Raw genomic sequence first — 17,715 nt, forward strand, 5'->3', positions numbered from 1 at the left:
GATACATCAAAAGGTAAACAGAGGAAAAGAAAAAAGAGTGCTTTCAATACGATTTAAACTCTTGCATCCCTTACAACTTTTGAAAACTGTAATTATATTAGGAGCGTATTTAGACTGAAGTTATAGACAAAAGTTCATTTTGATGGGATGATTTAAAAAATAAGATATAAAAAGCATTTTTCTATAAAAAAACAGGAAGAAGGAGGAAGCAGAATGAGTTAATTTGCATTCCATAAAGAGGTACAATAGATACATTAGAGTAGAGGAAAAGAAGAGCATAAAAGAGAACTGTGTTAATTTTACTTTCATTGGATTTGGCTCAAAGAGTAAATAACACATGTCCCTAGTTTCAAAAAATTATCTAATTTATCTTACCCTTCAGGTAAGGATGAACTGATAGGAGTGAGGGAATAAAGGAGAAAAAAGAAAGTGGGGAGAACAAAGTAAAGTGGTTTATAGAAATGTGACAGATTGAGACAGGCAACATTCAGAAGCAAAACACTGATTGGGAGGGATAGGGTGAAAAGAGGGGGAAAATACAAACTGGAGAATGCTGTAAGGTAATAAAGAGTTAATAACTGTAATGTCAATATGAATGGAAAGCAGATAGAAGAGTAGATTAAAAACTAGAAACCTACAATATTCTGCTTGTAAGAAACATATTTGAAGCAGAATAATACATGGAGAATAAAGGTAAAAGACTGGAGCAGAATATACTATGATTTTAGTGAAATGAAAAAAGTAAATATAGCAATCCATATCTCAGGCAAAGCAGCAGCAAAAAAAAATCATCTCATTAAAAGGCATAAGGAACGAAACCACATCTTAATAAAAGGTACCATAGACAATAAAATAATTATAAAATAAACAAGAAGTGAGTTTAGAAGGTGGATAGAATGTTAGAAAAGTCTTCTTCAAAAGATTTTCCCCTGTAACATGACACTACACAAAATTGACTATGTATAAAAACCTAATAACCAAGTGCAGAAAAGCAGAAACATTAAATGAAACTTTTTCAGATCATCATGCAATAAAAATCAAGTATAATAAAAAGTCATAGAGAGATAGACCTAAAGTTATTTTTTAATTTTTAAAGCTGAGTCAAATAACAAACCATAGACATAATTAATAAGTTCATCCAAACAATAACCATAAGGAAAAACATGTCAAAATTTTTGGGATATAGTCAAACCAGAGATCAATGAATTGGGCAGGCAATGAATAAAAGCTAGAGAAAGGGCAAATTTAAAATGTTTGATTGAATTCCACATAATAAATTCTGAACTTTAAAGGAGAAATTAATAAAACTGAAAGTAAGAAAATTATGGAACTAATAAATAAAACTAACCTTGTTTAATTTGGTTAAAAAATGAGAAAGAAGGGAACCAAATTACCAGTATCAAAAATGAAATTGATGAATTCACTACCAATGAGGAGGAAATTAAAGTAATAATTCAGAGCTATTTTGTTCAACTGTTTGCCAATAGATTTGACAGTCTAATTGAAAAGAATGGATATTTAAAAAAATATAAACTGCCCAGATTAAAAGGAAAGGAAATTAAATACATAAATAATCTTATTTCAGGAAAAAAAAATTGAACAAGCTATCACTGAACTCCCTATGAAAAAATCTCCAGTGCCAGATGGATTCACAAGTGAATTCTACCAAACATTCAAGGAACAATGTTCCAATTCTATATAAATTATATGAAAAACTAGATGAAGAAGGAGCTCGGCCAAATTCTTTCTATGTCACCAGTGTGCTGATACTTATACCAAGAAGAGTCGAAACAGAGAAATAATGTTATAGACTAATTTCTCTAATGGATTCAAACATTTTAAATAAATATTAGCAAACCATCTACATCAAGCTATCACTAGGATAATATATTATGATCAAGCAGGATTTATATACCAGGAATGCAGGATAGGATCAATATTAGCAAAACTATCACAAATAAATGACCATATCAAAAATAAACCTAAAAGAAAACATGTGGCAATTTCAAGAGTTGCTTAAAAAGCATTTGACAAAATACAGCACTCATTCCTAAGAAAAACACAAAAGTGCATTAGCATAAATAGTATATTCCTTAAAGCCATAGTAATATCTTTATAAAAGCATCAACATATATTATATGTGGACAATGCTAGAAACATTCCCAGTAAGATTGAGGGTGAAACAATGATGCCTGTTCTCACCACTATTACTATATATTGCATTAGAAATGTTAGTTTTAGCAATAAGAGAAGTAAAAGAGATTGAAGGAATTAAACTAGGTAATTAAGAAACAAAACTCACTCTTTGCAAATGGCAAAATGGGCAAACAGTGGATCCTAGAAATTTATCTAAAGACTACATGAAATAATTAACTTTAGCAATGTTGCTGAATATAAAATAAACCTATACACATCACAAGCATTTCTATATATTTCCAAAAATATACACAATTGGAAGAAATAGAAAGAGAAATTCCATTTAAAGTAATTGTGAACTACATTAAATACTTGAACTTGTACTTGTCAAGGCAAACTCAGAAACTATATGAAAATAACTGTAAAAAAACTTTTCACACAAACAAAATCAGATCAAAATAATTGGTGAAATGTCAATTGCTTATGGGTAGAATTGTTTATTCAGTGCCATCACTGAATCAGACTTACAAATCAATCTACCTACCAAAATCAAACTACCAAAAAAATATTATTGAAATTGAAAAAAATGGTAATTAACTTCATATGGAGGAACAATAGACCAAGAATATCAAGGGAATTAATGCAAAAAAAAATTCAAAGGAAGGTGATCTAGTCATACTAGAGCTAAAATTATTTTCTAAAACATTGGTCATCCGAACTGTTTGTTACCAGTTAAGAAATGGACTTGGGGAATCTGTGGAATAGATTAGGGGCAAAAAAACCAGTAATAAATGCCTTTAGTAATTTGATGTTTGATAAACACAAAGATTCCAACTTCTGGGATAACTGAAAAAAAACTACTTGAAAAACTGGAAGGTAGTATAGAAGAAACAAGACATAGAACAATATCCCACAACCTGTAACAAGATAAGGTTGAAATGGGTATAAGATTTAGATATAAAAGGTGATATCATAACCCAATTAGTACAAGGAATATTTTATGTCTGAAAATTTGCTGCTTTAGATTTGTTTAGAATATTTAAAGATATTTGGAGGTGTTTGAGGGAAAACTCAGGTAAGTCTTCCCTTTAACCTACAATCTTCATTTCATTTTGGATTTATTCTCTATCAACAGCAGATTTTTAATACATTTTTATTGAATTGTATATCCCTGCTTTTAGTTCTAAGTTTTGTCCTTGTAATAAGGTTTATTAGCAGGAAAGATTTACAATTTGCATTGAGTTGTAATAAGACTTCTTTTTAAATCTTAATAAGAACTTATTTCTGAGTAAAACTACAATCATGCTTTTTTCAGTTTTTCATTAAAAACAAGTTAAAACTGAATTTTTTTCATCCTTTGATGTAAGAATCCTCTGTGTTCATTAACACTAAGTATCTAACTATGTTTACTGATGGTAAATCATGCCAATTAGCTATTGATTATGTGACAGTATTTTAATAAGACATCTGGGTTAACTAATGAATGTGTATTCTTCAATGAAAAGAACAATTTATTTTTTTACTCTTGATATTCTATATTATTTTCTTCATTTTTTTAAACAATAAATTGTTCATGCTTATTATCTTGTTAATTTACATTTTTATTTCATACTGTCTCAAAATCTCAAGAGATTACATGCAAAAGGACTTTACCTTTGAAAAATTCCATATATCTGACTTTCCTAATATTTTAGTAGCATTTGTTCATTTTTTTCTTGCATCTTTTTTTTTTTGGTTCTCTTAAAAGAAATCATTCTAAGAGATTATTCTCAGGAAACCTGAGGAATAAAAGGGAAAATATAAGTAATGCACGTATTTATAAAAAACTAACTTCCTAAAAGATTTATAACTTTAAAAAATTGAAAGAAGAAAAGAAAAAAGAATGGAATAGAAAGGTAAAAATAAAATTATATTTTTGTCCATTGCTCCATTGCTGCTTCTGTCATACATATTTCCATTAGTGGCTGAAAAGTTTTATACTGTGATCTCTAAAATTTTAAGTCTTCCCTCAGTGACTTTTTTTTGGGGGGAGGAATAGGTTAATTTTAATAGCAAATGTTATTTTGAATTCTGTCTCATAATAATTTGCATTTGGTCATGAACAAGTCATCTAATTTCTCATAACTTCATATAATAAAAATGAATAATAATTTTGTCTATAGACTTTCTTACACCAGGGTGTGATGAGGATCAAAAGAAATGTATTTAAGAATTTACCAATGTTAAGGTTTTATGGATGCAATGACAAAAACATAGAAATTTAAAGTCTGTATTTGAATTGTAACTCTGCTACTTATTTCTGCAAAGTCAGTCAGAAGATATTAAATGTCTGCTCCATGTGAGCCACTGTACTCTATGTTGCAGATACAAAGAAAAAAGGGAAATGGCTATAATATCAACAATCTCAATATAATGGGAGAAATATGCAAACAGTTATGTACAAAGCAATATGCAAAATAATTTGCATTAGTTGAGGAATTGCTAAACAAGTTGTGGTACATTATTGTGATGGAAAGAAAAAGTGAAGTGAGCAAAACCAAGAGAACATTATTCACATAAAGTAATATTGTTATATAAAAGATTAGTTAATTTGATCAATTCAATGATCTATGAGAGTTTCAAAGTGCTAATGGTGAAAAACAACTACCTTCAGAGATAAAACTGATGAATTCTGAGTGCAGGTTCAAATATATTTTGTTCATTTTCTTTCTTTTTCTTATTTGTGTGTGTTTTCTTTTATAACATGGCTAATATAGAATTCTTTTATATTTTATTTCTGTAATTAATGTCATATTTTTTACCTTCTCAAATGATGGGGAAGGGGATAGGAGGAGATAAATTGCAACTCAATTTTTTAAATGTTTAAATTTCTTATATAATTGAGAAATATTTAAACAAAATTTTCTAAATTAAAAAATTGAATTGCAAAAGCAAAGGAAAGCTGGTAGCTTTAAGGACTGCAAGTTTTTTTGTAAAAGGTGAATTTCACTTAATAAGTGTAAGATGCCAGTGAAGTCAGGAGGCAGAATTGTAGATAGAAAGCAATCCAGGTATAAGGGACAACCTATTTAAAAGTTCATATAGAGATGGAATATATTGTTCTAGGAACAGCAAGGAATCAATAAATTAAAAAGTATGTGCAGAAAAATAAGATGCATGAAATGGAAAAGGTAGAATTTGATATGAAAAATTTTTAGGCTTCTTCATGTCTAAAAAGAAGCAATTACACAAGAATACCCCTGTCTATACTTCCATCTCAAATCCAAACATGCAACTATAAACAAAAAGAAATAGGGGGTGACCAGGTTGCACAGTGGATAGAGCGCTGGCCTTGGAGTCAGGAGTACCTGAGTTCAAATCCGGCTTCAGACACTTAATAATTACCTAGCTTTGTGGCCTTGGGCAAGCCACTTAACCCCATTGCCTTGAAAAAATATCTTAAAAAAAGAAAAAGAAATAAAATATAAGCCCTTCCCCCAGGATATTTACCATCAAATTAGAGACAAGATTAAAAGTAATATATACAAAGCTAACTAAAAAAAAATAAATGATAAATTACAGAATAAAGGGTTGGAAAAGGTTGGGAAGGGTTGGGAAAAGCTTCCTGTAAAAATTTTATTTTCCCTGAGATTTAAAGGAAGTCAGGATTGATTAAAGGAAGGCAGAATTGAGGAGGGAATACATATACAGGCCTGGGACACAGCCAAAAAAGGTGACAGATATAGATTGTCTTGTTTGTAGAATGATCAAGAGGCCAGTCACTAGATTAAAAAGTTTGTGGTGAGGTTGTTTTTCGGGCATTTTTCAGTTGTGTCCAATTTTTCATGACATTGTTTGGTCTTATCTTGGTAAAGATACTGGAGTGGTTGCCATTTCCTTGGCCAGGACATTTTACAAATGAGAAACTGAGTCAAATAAAGTTAAGTGACTTTCATAATTTATAAATAATAAATAAATAAACTTACATAATTCATAAATGTCTGAGACAAGATTTGAATTCAGGAAGATGAATTTTTTTGACATCAGGCCCATCACTAAGCATAAGAGGATTTGAATGGGAGTTAGTTATGAAGATCTTTGAATTTATTGAGTAGGAAAACAGTATAGTTAGACATGTGCTTTAATAAAATGACTTCAATGACTAAATGAAGGATAGATAAGGGAAAGGAAATTTGTGAAAGATAGACCCAACATCAGTAAGTGGGGTATGCAATGATGAGGACTTGCATAATAGTAGTAGGATTGATAGAGGAGAGAAGGACATGTATAGGAGAGATGCTGTAGAGGAAAAATCCATAGATTTTTGCCAATTGAATATAAAAGTCAAGGATAGTGCATAATACTAATAATAAAAATTATTATAGGAAGAGTAAAAGATAATGCATAGATTTCAAGTCTGTGAGACTTCAAGAGTGGTATCACCTGCTATGGTAAAATGGAAGGTAGAAGGAGTCAGAATTTAAGGGGAGAGATAATGAATTTTATTTACAATATGCTTAATTTAATATATTTACTGAACATCTACTGTGAGATGTCTAAAAGTCAGTGGGAAATGTGAGTTGGGAATTCAACAGAGAGAATGGGGCAGGATAAGTAGACTTGAAAATCATCAACAGAGAGATCACAATTAAATCTACTGATCAAAACCATTAATCACATGATGTGTCATGTAAATGCTTCTGTTATTATAAGGGGAGGGGAGAAAATAATATTCTCAAACTAAAAGCATTGAAGCAAAATAATAGAAATAAAATATATGTATGAATAAGTATACAAACACAAATACACACATACATGTATTTATGTGTATATTGCAGTCGCATCTATGTGTATTTATGTGAATGTCTCTTCATACTTACATAATTTTACATATTGTGTGTAAAATAAGATAATGCAAAGTGACAAATAATATATGTATATATGTACACATGTATAAATATTCATACATGCATGTGTGTTTGTTTATGTATTCCTTTACATATCCATATATAATAATTTGTGTGTGTCTTCGTATATGTGTGTGTGTGTGTGTGTGTGTGATTTTGAAATGTTCTTGGCCTGTAAGTATGCAGCTGCATTTCCAGCACAGATGGAGAAGTTGGACAAAAACAGACATAAACAAAACTTTAAACCTAAAGTGTATTTTTTAAGTTATAACTATGTTACTATGTTGCTTGATATGCAAATCATTGCTTAGGAGCTAAGGTTTAGAAGTGATCTTCCTTAATTCTGAAGCAAATTATATATATATATATATATATATATATATATATATATATATATATATATGTAGATATAGATATAGATATGGAGAGAGAGAGAGATCCACTGTAATAAATGTATCAATGCTTCTTCAACCATAAACCTTTATCAAGTCTCTGTTAGAGTAAGTTAGAACCTTTCACAGATCAGAGAAATATAAGGAAGAAGGAAAGAAGAATTAAAAGCAATCCCTATATATTAACTCATGAATGTATCAAAAATGAAATGCTGCAAATTAGATACTAGATAGAGAGCTGGACTCAGAACCAGGATGACCCAGGTTCATGTCTTCATTATCAAAAATACTGACTATGCTCAAATTTTCAGGAATCTCTAAACAACTCTTTAAGACAATTAATAGCAGAGAAACATTGGAGTGAATTCACAAGGGAGTTTCCACGTCTAGGAACTTCCTAAAGCAAAGAACTAGCAAGTCTAAGTCTTAGCCCTATGAAAAGAGAAAACAACAAATAAAAAGAAAGGATTAAGAAGAGAAGCCATTATAAACATTTTCAATAACTTTAACCCCACCTATTGAAATTATCCATTAGCTCTAACAACCAGGAAATAAACATAAATAAATATCATAGGACCAAACATTAAAACTCAAAAGTTATCTCAGAGGTTATCTAATCTGATGGTGTCATTTTATATATGTAGAAACTAAGTTCCAGGAAAGGTATGTGACTCTCCCACAGGATATTTTTATTAAAGTCAAAATTTGAATCCATTTCCTATGACTTCAAACTCTCTGTTAAAAATTAATATTTTACTTTATCTTCCTTAGTGCCAGAAATATTTATGAAGAAAATCAGAAAATGGAAAAGACAGGACTTAATAAATTGGATTCTATAGTATATTTTATCTGTACACAAATGTTTGAAATAATCAAAGAATGCAAAATTCCAATCTGTTTATAGCATAGGACTCATTATTATTTTATAATGACTCAGTGAAACATCTAAACTCTTTTCCAATAAGTTATCAATCATCCATTAGTAAATTCATTTTCTTTTATTTTTGGTATTAAATTCCCTCTTTAATGATGAAAATCAGTGCTCACAGTTGTGTGAAGGAAAGGTGAAATTGAATGGGAACAGAAGAAAGGGAACTCTTTAATTTTGTTGTGATGCTATTGTTGTTAGACATTCTACAAGTTTCAAGTTTCTTTGGGCCCTTCAGTCACTTTGAATGTTTCAAACTTCTAGCTCCATGAAATTTGATTAACAATGGCAACCCCACTTCAAGTTATTGAAGGAAAAATATTGACATGGGAAAAAAATAGCAGTTTCCATCATACCTCATGCCTATCTGGCCACACTAGGATTTGGGATTCATTATATTGTTTTAAATCTGGAATACTCCCTTTTGATTAAGCAGTTACCTTACTCAGAGTGGGAGTACATCTTTAGTCTGTATTGACTGGCATAGGTTCTTATGAATGTATTTTCACTGTCTTTTATTTTGCTACGTATTTGGTTAAATCAATTTCTTTTCTAAATGGTTTGCTTCTTCATTGCAAGTGAGAAAGGTATTAAGCTTCGGATATAAAGATTGGAATCCTCCTTCTTTATATTATGAAACAGAACTGTTAATTTCAAACTGGAAATTATATCTTCTAGACTAACAACATTAATGAGAGCAAATAGCATTGTAGCCTAGCACCCTTCTCTTGCAGGAGAAGAATATGTTTGTCTCTGGCCCAAATATTTTCTCTACTTATTGGAATTGAGTCTCCCTTGGAAGGGTGGAAGAGGAAAAGATGTATTCTACCTCCCTTTGAGCCATGCATGCATCAATATATCCATGATATATGTAAAGGCTAGTCTTTGCAATATATGAAACCTCATTAAATATATATTAACAATGCACTAGAATCCCCAAATCTCATAATAGGAAGAAAACTAAGAGGTCATCTAATACAACAACTTTTCTATAACTCTTTTCTACATACCAGATAAGTAGTCATCCAGCCTTTGCTGAATTATCTCAAGTAAGAAGGAATGTTACTTCTTTTTAAAATTATTATTATTTTTTAATCCATATACAAATGTATATTTTTAAGTTACAATATTTTCTTTCACCCTTCCTTCTCAGAGCCCTCTCCTCAGCAGCAAACAGTCAGGTTAGCATTGTACATACATATTTTGATAAATATGTTCATAGATTAGTTATTTTCAGTACAAAGAATTAGGATTGAGGGAAAGGGATGCATAAGAGATATTTTTTTTAATTTTTATTAGATTCTGAAGGGTTGTTTGTGTGGGGGATGTGTGTGTGTATGTGTGTGTGTGTGTGTGTGTGTGTGTGTGTGTGTGTGTGTGTGTTGCGTTCTGTTCTGTTTGTTTTTCTTGTTCTAGATGGGCATAACATTGTCTATAACTGGGCTAATACAGTTGTCCTATCTCTAACCTACTGAGAGAAGCTGCTTTCATCAAGGTTTTTCATCTCCCAATGTTGTTGCTAATGTGTACATTTTTCTCTTGGTTCTGCAACCTTTGCTCAGCATTAGATCCTTTAAGTCATTCCATGCTTCACTAGAGTCCAACCATTTTTGGTTTCTTATAGAATAATAATATTCTATAACTTTCATATACTATAACTTGTATAGCCATTCTCCAATTGATGGACAGAAACATTACCTTCTAAAATAGATCTGCCTTTTAAGAGTTCCTAGTATGATGAAGTGTATTATGTCATTCCAATCCTTTATATTCTCTCCATTCTCTCCCCTGCAATCAAATTTGAACAAGTATATTCTTTCATATTTAGAGTCTTTAAGTCCTTAAATGCAGATATTCGGTCTCTTTTTTTTTTTGGCAAGGCAATGAAGTTACTTGCACAAGGTCACATAGCTAGGTAATTATTAAGTGTCTGTGGATGGATTTAAACTCAGGTCCTCTTGACTCCAGGGCTGGTGTTCTATCCACTGTGCCACCAAGCTGCCCCAATATTCTATTTCTTGAAGACTTTTCTTCAGGTTAAAAATTCATATTTTCTTTTTCTACTTTTCATAAGACACGAAATCATGAAATTGGGACCTCTAACTGTTTTGTTGATTCTTTTCTGGAGTCTCTCCAAGCTATGTCCTTTACTCCGTGAAAATTTATTAAACACCTACTCTGTTCCAGGAACTGTGCTGAATAATGAGAATATAATTCTGAGAGGAAAAAAGAGACAGGCAGACAAGCACAGACAGACCGAGACAAATATACAGAAAGACAGAGACAAAGATAGAAAGACTTCTCTCAAGGAGCTAACAACCTAATGCTCTTAAACCATGGTTTCCAGAAATGAACCCTGTGGTACAGGTATGCTATGATCAAGGCAGAATGTGATGGAAGTATTGCCTGATTTTGAGAATTGTGCCTCTCAATAAAACTTAAAATTTCATCACCTTCCAAGATTGTGGCATTGAATAATATTGAGTTGGCAATCTGTTAAACCTTCCAAATCATTTTTCAGGTGAATTGATATCTAGTCACACCTTCATGATTCCATGAGAAATACAAAGTCAGAGATGATTATATTCAATCTGATGAATTAACAGCAAGACAAAAAATAATGAAATTCATTTTAACTTTAGTATTTTGCCACTGTCACAAAGAATGTCCATGGAAGAATTCATTGAATAATGATTCTCTATAAATAATTACATTCTCTGTTATTTTTATGGCAAATGCCATTTTTATTGAGATTTTATTTTTCCAATTGCATGCAGTGGTAGTTTTTAAACATTCATCCATTTGTAAATTTATAAGTTCCAAATTTATCTACCACCCACCCTGCCCATGGCTGTGAACAGTCTGTTAAAAGTTGTGCAAGAACATTCATGTTTGACATATCTACATATTATTCATTTTGTGAGAGAAGAATTACAATTAAAGGGAAAGGAAAAAATGAGAAAGGAAGGTAAAACATAAAAGAAGTGTCATGAATGAAAAGTAATAAAGCCAATTTGTCTAAAAAGTAGAGTGTAAAAATGGACATAAGGGAAAAGGTAGTTTAGCAGAAGGGCTTAAAAAGTTAATAAGAGGGGGGTGGAGCCAAGATGGGAACAAGAAGGGATCGAGTCCTAGGCGCTCTCTGATAAAATGTGAAACTAAGGACTCTAACTAAACTTTCAAGAGACAGAACCCACAAAGGGACCCAGTGCGGCACTTCTCCTACTCAAGGTAACCTGGAAAAGAGCAGAAAGTCTCTGCTCCCTGGGGCTGGAGGGGGGCCCGCCAGAGGGGTGGCCCACCAGAGCCAAAGAACTTCAGCCTCCCGGAGGCAGCCCCAGGGCGCTGGGAGCCACGGCTCACAGCAGCGGGGGACTCTCCTGAGCTGCACCCCGGTGAGCACCGGGCACAAAGTGGGGGAACAGCGGGGACCTCTGCCAGAGTGAGCACTAGGAACCCAGCCCTCAGGGCACACAGCAAGCAGCTTGGTCTTTCCCCAGCCCTGATCCAGGAAACAGAAGCAGGCAGAGCCTGTAAGCAGGAGCCCCCAGGGCATGAGCCCATTGAGCTGAGGGAGGGGACTGAAGAGAGACTGCAGAGTTCTTCTGTCCTCTGCCTCTGCCTCTGGAACAGGACTCTGGGGCTCTGACCACATTGAGATCCTGATCGCAGTCTAGGACCCCCTCCCATAGAACAGCAGCCCCCCCCCACCTCAGCCCCATGGCAGAGGGGGTCGCTTATGGTCATTCACAGACCAGGAGGGAAGACAGAGCCTCACACACTGAGACCCTTGTGGGAGTGTCCCAAAAGCTCAGGAAGCACCCCAAAGCCAGGCTCAGGCTGGGAAAATGAGCAAGCAGAAAAATAAGAGGAAGACCATTGAGAAATATTTTGCTCATGAGCCCAAGAAGGATCAAAATACTCAGTCTGAAGATGAAGAGGTACGAGCTCCTGCATCTAAAGACTCCAAGCAAAACAGAAATTGGGTTCAGGCTATGACAGAGCTCAAAAAAGACTTTGAAAATCAAATGAGAGAGTTGGAAGAAAAACTGGGAAAAGAAAGGAGAGAGATGCAGGAAAAACATGAAAATGAAGTCAGCAGCTTAGTCAAGGAAATCCAAAAAAATGCTGAAGAAAATAGCATGCTAAAAACCAGCTTAGGTCAAATGGATAAAACAATTCAAAAAGCTAATGAGGAGAAGATTTCCTTAAAAAGCAAAATTGGCCAGATGGAAAAAGAGATAAGAAAACTCTCCGAGGAGAATAAATCCTTCATACAAAGAATAGAATTCAGGGACATCGATGAATTTACCAGAAAGCAGGAATCAATACTTCAAAACCAAAAAATGAAAAATTAGAAGAAAATGTGAAATATCTCATTGAAAACACAACTGACATGGAAAACAGACTTAGGAAAGATAATTTAAAAATTATTGGAATACCTGAAAGTCATGATCAGGAAAAGAACCTTGACATCATTTTCAAAGAATTACTACAGGAAAAGTGCCCTGATATTCTAGAAGCGGAGAGCAAAATAGAAATGGAGAGAATCCACTGATCCCCCCAAGAAAGAGATCCCCCAAAACCAACCCCTAGGAATATTATAGCCAAGTTCCAGAACTCCCAAGTCAAAGAGAAAATATTACAAGCAGCCAGAGCGACACAGTTCAAATATCATGGAGCTGCAGTCAGGATCAACACAGGACTTAGCAGCAACTACATTGGAAGCTCGGAGGGCTTGGGATATAATATACCGGAAGGCAAAAGAGCTTAGAATGCAGCCAAGAATGAACTACCCAGCAAGGCTGAATGTCCTCTTCCAGGGAAAAAGATGGACTTTCAATGAACCAGGGGAATTTCAAATATTCCTTTTGGAATGGCCAGAGCTGAACAAAAGATTTGATCTTCAGATATAGGACTCAGGTGCAGCATGGAGATTGGAGGAGAGGGGGAAAATATGAAGGACTTAATGATGATGAACTGCATGTTTTCCTGCATAGAAAAATGACACTGATAATACTCATATGAACCTTCTCAGTTATTAGAGCAGGTAGAGGGTGCTTTTATAATTGAAGCACAGGAGAAAGCTGAATTCGAAGACAAACTATGGTGTAAAAATGGAGTCAATAGCAAAAAAGGGAAATGTAATGGTAGAAAGAAAAAGGACAGGGGGAATAGGCCAAGATATTTCATATAATAATTTTTTTATTATTACAATAAGCTATTGCAATGATATGGAAGGGGAGATACAAGGGGGAATGAAGGAACCTTTGCTCTCATCAGAGGTGGCTAGGAGAGGAAACAGCACATATAGTCAATGGGGTATAGGCATCTGGAGTAAGAAGGGGGGAGCAGGAGGAAGGGGTGAATAAAGGAGAAGAGGATGGACCATGGGGGGAGAGTAGTCAGATATAACACATTTTCTTTTCTCCTTCTTGCAAGGGGCTGGGATTGGAAGGCCTGCCCAGGACCATGGGGCCAGGTGGATTCTGTGGCTAAGGGGTGGTATGGGGGCTCAGGGCTTCTTGGACCCAGGACCAGTGATCTGTCTGCTGCACCACTCAGTGACCCTACAGCAGAGTCAGAGTGAAAGGTGAGAGAAAATATAGTACATGGTAGTAGAGAAATAAGAAAGGAGGGAGTTCAATCAGCAATGGCAATGTTGGAAAAATATGGAAGTGACCTTTGCGATGGATTCACCATAAAGAATGCGATCCACCCATGACAGAGTTGTTTGTGTTGGAACAAAGACTGAAGCATATTTTTATTATTATTATTATTATTATTTGGGGAAGGGTGCAGGGCAAATGGGGCTGGGTGGCCTGCCTGGGGCCACATAGCAGGATGATCTTTGGCTGACTGAGGCCAGATTTGGACCCGGGTGCTCCTGACTCAAGGGCCAATGCTCTGTCTGACACCCAGCCACTACTACTATTATTACTATTTTATTTTATTCTGAGTCTTTTTTTTTTCTTGTTTTAGGTTTTTGCAGGGCAGTGGGGATCGGTTGGCTTGCATGTCACACAGCTGGATGATTGTTGGTTCTACGGGGCTGGATGTGGGCTCAGGTGCTTGTGGCTCCAGGGCTGGTGCTTCGTCCATTGCGCCACCTGGCCATACATACAATTATTACTATTATTCTTTTTTAATTTTAATTTTTTTTCTCTCCCCTTTACTTTATCGCCCAAGCAAGTCTATATTCATGGGGAGGAGTATTTTGTTTACTCTTAACCAAGAATATTTTATTAATGTAAAAAAAAAATTTGTACAAAATGAGAATTAAAAAAATAAAATTAAAAAAAGTTAATAAGAGGGAATGATGTTTGTACCAAGAGGCAGAGAGTCACTGGGTTACACCAAATAGGAGAATAGAATGAGCATATCTGTTTTAAGATTGTTTTAGTCATTCATTCATCTAATTTTTTTCATTTATTTTTAGAAAATCATTTTGACAGTTTAGTAATATGGGCTGTAGCAATGGTTTGGTGATAAGTGATGAGGGCCTAAACATAGCTGATAGATATAGAAATAGAAAAAAAATGGAACATATGAAAAATGATATAGAGAAATACATAAAATAGTTTGGCAGAAAACATAATTAGACATGTGACAAAATTGATGCCTAAGACACAAGGATAATGCAGAATGTGAGATGCAGTTAATTATCAGTATTTGATATTCTAAGAAGAAATAGGGAAGTTAGAAAAGAGGGTGGGTTTACTTGGAAACTAATGAGTTAAGCTGGATACATTGGAAGTCCTTATTCTCTCATTACCTCTCCAACCTCTCCAACACTGATTGTTTTCCCTTTTTGTCATCTTAATTAATCTGATAAGTATGAAGTGATACCACATAGTGGTTTTAAAATGCATTTCTTTAATCAGTAATGATTTGAAGATTTTTTTTCTCTGATTATGTATACCTTTAATTTCTTCTTTTGAAAACATATTCTTGGTCCATTTATCAATTGGAGAATGATAGTTTGATGCAGTTCTCCATATATTTTAGAAATGAGAACTTTATGAGAACCCCTAGCTGTGAAAATTGTTTCCCAGCTTCCTCTTTTCCTTCCAAATTTGGTAGAATTGATTGTATTAGTGCAAAAACTTGTTTTAATTTAATATAGTCAACATCATCCATTTTGCAATTTATAATGCATTCTATTTCTTATTTGGTCATAAAATTCTCCCTTTTCCATAGATCTGACAGACAGAATATTTGTTGGTCTGTGAATTGACATATGGAGTCAAACTCTATGTCTAAATTCTGTCTAAATTTTGACCTTATTTTGGTAAAGCTTATGAGATGTGAGTCTATGCCTAATTTTTACCTTCTATTTTCCAGTTTTCACAACAGGTTTGTCAAATAGTTAGTTTTTATCCCAGAAGTTAATGTCTTTTTGTTTGTCAAGCATTGGATTATTGTAGTCATTTACTACTGTTTCTTGTGAACCTATCCTATTCCACTCATCCATTACTCTATTTCTTAATCAGTACCGGGTAGTTTTGATGACTGCTGCTTTATAGTATTGTTTCCATGATATCTCACTGACATCATTTTCTTGGATGCAATTCTTGATATTGCTAGATCAAAGGGCAAGCACATTTGTTGTTGCCATTTGATTGTAATTCCAATTTTCTCTCCAGAAAGGCTGGATGAGTTCACAGCTCCACCAACAATGTAATAGTGTCCTAGATTCCCCACAACCCTTCCAACAATGTTCATTATCCTTTCTGGTCATATAGGCCAGTCTGAGAGTTATGAGGTGGTATCTCAGAGAAGCATTAATTTACATTTCTCAAATAAATAATAATTTAGATAAATTTTTCATATGACTATGGATTGCTTTGATCTCCTAATTTGTAAATTGCCTTTGCACATCCTTTGATTATTTGTCAATTGAAGAATTTTTGATTTTTTTAAATATGACTGAGTTCTCTATATATTTTAGAAATGAGTCCTTTATCATACACATTGCTTGTAAAGATTGTTTCCCAGTTTACTACATTTCTTTTGATCTTGGTTACAGTGATTTTTATCAATGCAAAAGCTTTTTAATTTGGAGTAATCAAAATCATCTAGTTTGCTTTTAGTGATGTTCTCCATCTCTTCTTTATTCAAGAACAGCTTTGCGTCCATAGATCTGACAGGTTAACTAGTCCTTGATCTTATAGTTAGTTTATGATATTGTTTTTATGTCTAAATTCTGTATCTATTTGCAACTTATCTTGGTATAGGGTGTGAATTCTTGGTCTAATCTAAGTTTCTTGCATAAATATATCCATTTTCCCAGAAGTTTTTAAAGAGAGAGTTTTTATCCCAATAACTAGAATCTTTGGATTTATCGAAAAGCAGATTGCTATAATAGTTTCCTGCTATTGCACCAAGTCTGTTCCACTAGTCCTCTATTTCGTAACCAATACCAGACAGTTTTGATGACTAATGCTTTATAATGTAATTTTATATCAGGTAGGGTTGAGCCACCTTCTTTTGAACCTATTTCAATAAATCCCTGGAAATTCTTGACTTGTTATTTTTCCATGTGAATTTTCTTACAACTTTTTTCTAACTCATTAAAGTAATTTTTTGAAATTTTGATTGGTAGGGCACTAAATAGGTAGTTTAGTTTTGGTAGAATTGTCATTTTTATTATATTAGCTCTACCCATCCATGAGCAGTTGATGTTTGCCCAGTCATTTAAATCTGATTTAATATGTGTGAGAAGTATTTTATAATTATTTTCAAAAAGCTTCTGGGTCTACCTTGGCAAATAGATTCCCAAGTATTTCATATTGTCTGAGGTTAGTTTGAATGGGATTTCTCTTTCTAGCTCTTCCTGCTGTATCTTGCTAGTCATACATAAAAAAGTTGAGGATTTGTGAGGATTTATTTTATAACCTGAATATTTGCTTAAATAGCTAATTGTTTCCAGTAGTTTTTTGAATGAATTCTTGGGCTTCTCTAGGTATACCATCATGTCATCTGCAAAGAGTGAGAGTTTTCTCTCTTCTTTCCCAATTCTAATTCCTTCAATTTCTTTTTCTTCTCTAATTGTTGAAACTAAAAATTCTAAAACAGTCTAGCCTGGCTGCTGATCAAACAGGTCCAGTTCTCTGGCCCTCAGGTTCCCAGGGCTTCAGTCCCACCTCTAATCAGGCTAATCAGGGATGATCTGCCCTCTTAGCCAAGACTGATCCAGGACTGCAGAAGACAAATCGTGAGGTGGATGGTCTTTCTTCAGGCTTTTCTTCCTGGGTTTTGGGTATCGGATTTCTATTACAAGGTTTGTTTCATATCCTAGATGGGGAAAGATCGGGAGACTTTAGAACTGTGCCTGTCTTCTCTCTGCCATCTTGGCCAGAAGTCCCTGCTA

The sequence above is a fragment of the Macrotis lagotis genome, chromosome X (assembly GCF_037893015.1).
Source record: "Macrotis lagotis isolate mMagLag1 chromosome X, bilby.v1.9.chrom.fasta, whole genome shotgun sequence".
NCBI classification, from domain to species: Eukaryota; Metazoa; Chordata; class Mammalia; order Peramelemorphia; family Peramelidae; genus Macrotis; species Macrotis lagotis.